This window comes from Dendropsophus ebraccatus, chromosome 1 (genome assembly GCF_027789765.1).
Source record: "Dendropsophus ebraccatus isolate aDenEbr1 chromosome 1, aDenEbr1.pat, whole genome shotgun sequence".
Lineage (NCBI taxonomy): Eukaryota > Metazoa > Chordata > Amphibia > Anura > Hylidae > Dendropsophus > Dendropsophus ebraccatus.
Genome location: NC_091454.1, coordinates 191241497 through 191250199, shown reverse-complemented (window position 1 = coordinate 191250199; position 8703 = coordinate 191241497). Strand labels below are relative to the sequence as shown.

General features: G+C 47.1%; 1 protein-coding gene across 1 annotated transcript in view; it reads left to right on the top strand.

The window, feature by feature from the left end:
• TIA1 (TIA1 cytotoxic granule associated RNA binding protein) overlaps positions 1-8703 on the top strand; it is a 117141-nt gene that overhangs the window by 34587 nt on the left and 73851 nt on the right. The gene's annotated exons all lie outside the window — the stretch shown is intronic.

Sequence of the window (8703 nt, the reverse complement as noted above, 5' to 3'; positions counted from 1 at the left end):
TCTGCCTTGTCCATCATGTCCCATACTGTACTACCACTACTACCCTACACAGCCGCACATCTGCCTTGTCCATCATGTCCCATACTGTACTACTACTTCCCTACACAGCCGCACATCTCCTGCCTTGTCCATCATGTCCCATACTGTACTACTACCCTACACAGCCGCACATCTGCCTTATCCATCATGTCCCATACTGTACTACTACCCTACACAGCCGCACATCTGCCTTATCCATCATGTCCCATAATGTACTACTACTACTACTACCCTACACAGCGCCACATCTCCTGCCTTATCCATCATGTCCCATACTGTACTCCTACTACCCTACTCAGTGCCACATCTCCTGTCTTATCCATCATGTCCCATACTGTACTCCTACTACCCTACACAGCGCCACATCTCCTGTCTTATCCATCATTTCCTATACTGTACTCCTACTACTACTACTACCCTACACAGCGGCAAATCTCCTGCCTTATCCATCATGTCCCATACTGTAGTACTACTACCCTCCTACACAGCCGCACATCTCCTGCCTTATCCATCATGTCCCATACTGTACTAGTACTACCCGACACAGCCGCACATCTCCTGCCTTATCCATCATGTCCCATACTGTACTACTACCCTACACAGCCGCACATCTCCTGCCTTGTCCATCATGTCCCATACTGTACTACTACTACTACCCTACACAGCCGCACATCTCCTGCCTTATCCATCATGTCCCATACTGTAGTACTACTACTACCCTACACAGCGGCACATCTCCTGCCTTATCCATTATGTCCCATACTGTAGTACTACTACTACCCTACACAGCGGCACATCTCCTGCCTTATCCATTATGTCCCATACTGTAGTACTACTACTACTACTACCCTACACAGCGGCACATCTCCTGCCTTATCCATTATGTCCCATACTGTAGTACTACTACCCTACACAGCCGCACATCTCCTGCCTTATCCATCATGTCCCATACTGTAGTACTACTACCCTACACAGCGGCACATCTCCTGCCTTATCCATCATGTCCCATACTGTACTACTACTACTACCCAACACAGCCGCACATCTCCTGCCTTATCCATCATGTCCCATACTGTAGTACTACTACCCTACACAGCCGCACATCTCCTGCCTTGTCCATTATGTCCCATACTGTACTACTACTACCCTACACAGATTACCATCTCCTGCCTTGTCCATCATGTCCCATACTGTACTACTACTACCCTACACAGATTACCATCTCCTGCCTTGTCCATCATGTCCCATACTGTACTACTACTACCCTACACAGATTACCATCTCCTGTCTTGTCCATCATATCCCGTACAGCACATACTGTACTTTTTCCTTGTGAATTGAGAGGTCAAAGGAAGAGTGCAGAGTCTCATGGGATGATTCATGGCACTAGGCTGGAGGACTACACCTGTCAACATAGTGTCCATTTTATTTCCCCAAAAATGTCTTTACCCTGCAGTGTGGTTGGGGGGAATCTGCGTTCCTACATCTATATTCTTGGTCAAGGCTGCAGCAGAGTTTTTTTAGAGTGAGGCGGAACAGGTACAGTAGGGTGTCCTGTATCCAGACAATCCTAGCCATCTGGAAGCTCTTGTAAATCATAAGAAAATTGTACAAGAAGCTTCAAGCTTGATGTCTAATCCTGAAAGCATGTAAATATGACCCTGGTGTTCCATCTCCCCCTCTATCCTGTGCTGGTAGATGGTAGGTACATTGCTGTGTGCTAAGAGGTGCACTGTGACCTTGTGATCAAGTATGTAAAAAAAAAAAACCCTCCAAATCTCGTTTGCTTCTGGTTACTAATAGGAAAAGAATGGCAGCAATGGTTGTGGTGAGGTCAAGTGCCGCTCTCAGCTCCAGAGAACCATCTGCATCCACTGCCTCATGTGCTGGTAGGTAGATTGGCTGATTCAGGGATACAATAGCTTGCAGACCAGGAATCTGTAGGTAAAGGTACTGCCAAGTAAACAACTTCCTTAAAGGAGTTATACAGGATTAGAAAACAACTGATTTTTTTTCTGAAAAGAGCGTCACCCCTGTCCTCAGGTTGTGTGTGGTATTACAACTCCTTTTTTAACATCAATAAAACTGTGCTGTAATGCAACAGAAAATGCAGACGAGTGGTGCGGTTCCTGGAGGAAAGATATACCCAAAATCCTGATAAGCCTGGCCATGGGCTTATTTATATCAGTTATCCCACTTACAGATCTGCTTTTGGATTCAGGCAGATACTAATTTTTCATGGAATTTTTTATGCTGCTTTTTGGCAGTTTTTTCTTTTAATATATAGAGTACAGTGGTGCCTTGGATTACGAGCATAATCCGTTCCGTGACCACGCTTGTAATCTAAATCCACTCTTAAAACAAAGCTAATTTTCCCATAAGAAATCATAGAAAGGCAAACAATTGGTTCCACACCCCAAAAATAATGATTTATTCTGAGTAACATGTAAAACAGATGAAACAGACATTCAGAAACTGCCGAATATGTGATATTATAAGTTACTGTACAGTAATGGAGAGGATGGGAAACACAAGGGCTGACAGAGACTGCAGGGAGTATGAAGGAATGAGCAGGGCAGTTGTGGGCACAGTATAGCAGCACTCTCTGTCTGGGGAGAGAGGGGTTACAGCTATGGAGAGATTACCTCCACAGTCCTGTCCTCTGATGCAAGCCCCAGCCTGAAGTGGATCTGCTATGATTTGGAAGGTGAGGGAGACTTCCTAGGTCAGAATACAGTGCTGTAGACCCCGCTATGCAAACCATGCCCCTCCCTCAATCACTCCCGCACCCACCCAGTACTGAGAGCTCTTAAACCAAGTTACTCTTAAACCAAGGCACCACTGTATAAACATTTTATACTATTTTTATTTTATTTTATTTTATTAGAAGGTTTGCAAAAAAAATTCTACCTGCAAAAATAGAACACCCAGAAAGATAAGAATTGTGTACTGTACTTGTAACTGCTGAGCCTGAGCAGAGCATTAGATGACCACTAGGAGGCAGCAGAGTACAATGCTGTGGCTGAGGTGTTCATTCAGCTGGCCTGTCCTTAGATGAACCGCTGCAGACAGCCCTCCTCTCTGCGCTGCATTACCTCATGTACTGTACCTGCCTCATAGACCCCAGCAATTTCCTGCCCGCCATAAACAACCCTGTATACGAAAATATCTCTCCTACATTATAGCAAAACCCATTTGTCGTTCTCTATAAAGTCCATTATGAAAATTACTATAAATCACAGTGGTGTTTTTGAGGCTACTAAGGAGCCGGTGTTTAGACGCATGATTATTCCGGTCACGTACGTAGTGTGTTTAGCACTCAGGCTTTGCTCATACTGTCTCATGCAGACAGCCTCTTCTCTCACCCCGGCAGTCAGCTGTTATTATGGGGGGAGGGCTCTGCAGCCGCACGCTTCTCATAAAGCACTTTATGCCAACCATTCGCATGAATGGGCATCCATGTAATACATGGCACATAGAGGGGGCATCACAAGTGGCAACAGAAACTGCTCAACTCTCCTTGTGCACCACCCCATAACCTAAGAGACAAAGTCTCTGCATTATGATGGGTATGCACAGTCAATGTCATGCCATAATAGACTATGGGGGAGATTTGTCAAACACGGTGTAACGTGAAACTGGCTCAGTTGCCCCTAGCAACCAATCAGATTCCACCTTTCATTTTCCAAAGAGTCTGCGAGGAATGTAAGGTGGAATCTGATTGGTTGCTAGGGGCAGCTGAGCCAGTTTCACTTTACACCATGTTTGATAAATCTCCCATTATATTCTTAAATCTTGCTGTCAGCACCATAGCCACATGCTTTTGTAGCTCAATTCTGTTGAAGTCAATGGAGCTAAATTGCAATACCAGGAGCTGTGTTTTTTCTGATGAGGATAACTGCTTTAAAGGGGTTGTCCAGCGAAAATCTTTTTCTTTCAAATCAACTGGTGTCAGAAAGTTATGTGCATATGTAATTTACTTCTATTTTAAAATCTCAAGTCTTCCCATACCTATCAGCTGCTGTATGTCCTGCAGAAAATGTTGTTTTTCTTTCTAGTCTGACACAGTGCTCTCTGCTGACATCTCTGCCCGAGACAGGAACTGTCCAGAGCAGTAACAAATCCCTATAGAAAACCTCTCCTGCTCTGGACAGTTCCTGTTCTCCACAGAGGTGGCAGCAGAGAGCACTGTGTCAGACTGAAAAGAAAACAACACTTCCTGAAGGACATACAGCAGCTGATAAGTATGGGAAGACTTGAAATTTTTAAATAGAAGTATATTACAAAATCTATATAACTTTATGAAACCAGGTGAGTTGAAAGAAAAAGATTTTCTCTGGATAACCCCTTTAAAGACATCAGTACAATTGAATTCTGGGACTCCAGCCATTATATGATATGAGCTGATGCAGGTACTGTACATGTCTGCAATTAGCATAGGCTATAGTTGTTTATGAGGCAGTATATCACAGATTACATTATCACAGCACAACCACAGTGGTGTTTACAGAAACACCGCCACAATTACAGAATGAGACCAAAAATAACCGAAAGGTGACCCTGATTTTCCTGTTTTATGTCTGCATCTATATAGTTGCCGTAGGTAAGTCATTAGCCAGATGCCTCATCACTTACTCTGGGGGCACAGATGGAAGCTGCAGCACTTTACACAGGTTATAGTTGATAAAACAAACACCTATCACCTTTATAGCTGCGTCGGCTATAGTTCTAGGCATATGACACATATACACTACTCACAAAAAGGGAAATTTGGTTTGGGGGTGAAATCACAGGGTGAACCTAAAGTGTACTCTAACCTTTACAGGTGACCTTCTCTAAACCAGGGATAGGGAACCTTCAGCCCTCCAGCTGTTGATAAATTACAATTCCCATAATGCCTGGACAGCCAAAGCATTATGGAAACTGTAGTTTTGCAACAGCTGTAGGGCTAAAGGTTCCCCATCCCTGCTCTAAACATAGTGTTGATGGTGGTGACGTTACAAAGTCATCAGGTGTGTCTAGTGGTGGTGGTGTTACAGTGTGGGCAGGTGTGTCTAGTGAAGGTGTTACAGTGTGGGCAGGTGTCTAGTTGTAATGTTACAGTGTGGGCAGGTGTGTCTAGTAGGGGTGGTGTTACAGTGTGGGCAGGTGTGTCTAGTGATGGTGATGTTACAGTGTGGGCAGGTGTGTCTAGTGGTGGTGGTACAGTGTTGGCAGGTGTGTCTAGTGGTGGTGTTAGTGTGGGCAGGTGTGTCTAGTAGGGATGTTGTTAGTGTGGGCAGGTGTGTCTAGTGGTGGTGGTGTTAGTGTGGGCAGGTGTGTCTAGTGGTGATGTTACAGTGTGGGCAGGTGTGTCTAGTGGAGGTGGTGTTACAGTGTGGGCAGGTGTGTCTAGTGGAGGTGGTGTTACAGTGTGGGCAGGTGTGTCTAGTGGTGATGTTACAGTGTGGGCAGGTGTGTCTAGTGGTGGTGGTGTTACAGTGTGGGCAGGTGTGTCTAGTGGTGGTGATGTTACAGTGTGGGCAGGTGTGTCTAGTGGTGGTGGTGTTAGTGTGGGCAGGTGTGTCTAGTGGTGGTTACAGTGGGCAGGTGTGTCTAGTGGTGATGTTACAGTGTGGGCAGGTGTGTCTAGTGGTGGTGGTGTTACAGTGTGGGCAGGTGTGTCTAGTGGAGGTGGTGTTACAGTGTGGGCAGGTGTGTCTAGTGGTGATGTTACAGTGTGGGCAGGTGTGTCTAGTGGTGGTGGTGTTACAGTGTGGGCAGGTGTGTCTAGTGGTGGTGATGTTACAGTATGGGCAGGTGTGTCTAGTGGTGGTGGTGTTACAGTGTGGGCAGGTGTGTCTAGTGGTGGTGGTACAGTGTTGGCAGGTGTGTCTAGTGGTGGTGTTAAAGAGGAGTCCGTGGAGCCTCATTGAAGAGTCTCAAAACACAGGACTAGCCAGATATCCCTCCGGGAAGGATGGTTACCTAGCCTTGGTTTATCCCTTGTCATTACACTGACTTATAGGGCCACTTAATATGGTGGATTTGGTGGTTTCCTAACGGGAGCTGCCACTTGGCTGGGTCCTTCCCGGAGGGATATCTGGCTAGTCCTGTGTTTTGAGACTCTTCAATGAGGCTCCACGGACTCCTCTTTTGCATACTCATGTTTCCCAGGGGGCAATGCACCTAGGACTTCACTGCATTGAGCGCTTTCATTAACAGCCGGCAGTGTTGTCATTTGGCTGTTCTCCCTGAGTTCAGCAATCTGTTTCTCTTATGGCTCTGCTAGGCATTGCTCCCACCTAGCCAGAATCCTGCTCCACACTGATGAGGGGCAACACCCCGAAACAGCTGTCTGTGGATGGTTACCTAGCCTTGGTTTATCCCTTGTCATTACACTGACTTATAGGGCCACTTAATATGGTGGATTTGGTGGTTTCCTAACAGGAGCTGCCACTTGGCTGGGTCCTTCCCGGAGGGATATCTGGCTAGTCCTGTGTTTTGAGACTCTTCAATGAGGCTCCACGGACTCCTCTTTTGCATACTCATGTTTCCCAGGGGGCAATGCACCTAGGACTTCACTGCATTGAGCGCTTTCATTAGCAGCCGGCAGTGTTGTCATTTGGCTGTTCTCCCTGAGTTCAGCAATCTGTTTCTCTTATGGCTCTGCTAGGCATTGCTCCCACCTAGCCAGAATCCTGCTCCACACTGATGAGGGGCAATACCCCGAAACAGCTGTCTGTGGATGGTTACCTAGCCTTGGTTTATCCCTTGTCATTACACTGACTTATAGGGCCACTTAATATGGTGGATTTGGTGGTTTCCTAACAGGAGCTGCCACTTGGCTGGGTCCTTCCCGGAGGGATATCTGGCTAGTCCTGTGTTTTGAGACTCTTCAATGAGGCTCCACGGACTCCTCTTTTGCATACTCATGTTTCCCAGGGGGCAATGCACCTAGGACTTCACTGCATTGAGCGCTTTCATTAGCAGCCGGCAGTGTTGTCATTTGGCTGTTCTCCCTGAGTTCAGCAATCTGTTTCTCTTATGGCTCTGCTAGGCATTGCTCCCACCTAGCCAGAATCCTGCTCCACACTGATGAGGGGCAACACCCCGAAACAGCTGTCTGTGGATGGTTACCTAGCCTTGATTTATCCCTTGTCATTACACTGACTTATAGGGCCACTTAATATGGTGGATTTGGTGGTTTCCTAACAGGAGCTGCCACTTGGCTGGGTCCTTCCCGGAGGGATATCTGGCTAGTCCTGTGTTTTGAGACTCTTCAATGAGGCTCCACGGACTCCTCTTTTGCATACTCATGTTTCCCAGGGGGCAATGCACCTAGGACTTCACTGCATTGAGCGCTTTCATTAGCAGCCGGCAGTGTTGTCATTTGGCTGTTCTCCCTGAGTTCAGCAATCTGTTTCTCTTATGGCTCTGCTAGGCATTGCTCCCACCTAGCCAGAATCCTGCTCCACACTGATGAGGGGCAATACCCCGAAACAGCTGTCTGTGGATGGTTACCTAGCCTTGGTTTATCCCTTGTCATTACACTGACTTATAGGGCCACTTAATATGGTGGATTTGGTGGTTTCCTAACAGGAGCTGCCACTTGGCTGGGTCCTTCCCGGAGGGATATCTGGCTAGTCCTGTGTTTTGAGACTCTTCAATGAGGCTCCACGGACTCCTCTTTTGCATACTCATGTTTCCCAGGGGGCAATGCACCTAGGACTTCACTGCATTGAGCGCTTTCATTAGCAGCCGGCAGTGTTGTCATTTGGCTGTTCTTCCTGAGTTCAGCAATCTGTTTCTCTTATGGCTCTGCTAGGCATTGCTCCCACCAAGCCAGAATCCTGCTCCACACTGATGAGGGGCAACACCCCGAAACAGCTGTCTGTGGATGGTTACCTAGCCTTGGTTTATCCCTTGTCATTACACTGACTTATAGGGCCACTTAATATGGTGGATTTGGTGGTTTCCTAACAGGAGCTGCCACTTGGCTGGGTCCTTCCCGGAGGGATATCTGACTAGTCCTGTGTTTTGAGACTCTTCAATGAGGCTCCACGGACTCCTCTTTTGCATACTCATGTTTCCCAGGGGGCAATGCACCTAGGACTTCACTGCATTGAGCGCTTTCATTAGCAGCCGGCAGTGTTGTCATTTGGCTGTTCTCCCTGAGTTCAGCAATCTGTTTCTCTTATGGCTCTGCTAGGCATTGCTCCCACCAAGCCAGAATCCTGCTCCACACTGATGAGGGGCAACACCCCGAAACAGCTGTCTGTGGATGGTTACCTAGCCTTGGTTTATCCCTTGTCATTACACTGACTTATAGGGCCACTTAATATGGTGGATTTGGTGGTTTCCTAACAGGAGCTGCCACTTGGCTGGGTCCTTCCCGGAGGGATATCTGACTAGTCCTGTGTTTTGAGACTCTTCAATGAGGCTCCACGGACTCCTCTTTTGCATACTCATGTTTCCCAGGGGGCAATGCACCTAGGACTTCACTGCATTGAGCGCTTTCATTAGCAGCCGGCAGTGTTGTCATTTGGCTGTTCTCCCTGAGTTCAGCAATCTGTTTCTCTAGTGGTGGTGTTGTTAGTGTGGGCAGGTGTGTCTAGTAGGGGTGTTGTTAGTGTGGGCAGGTGTGTCTAGTGGTGGTGGTGTTAGTGTGGGCAGGTGTGTCTA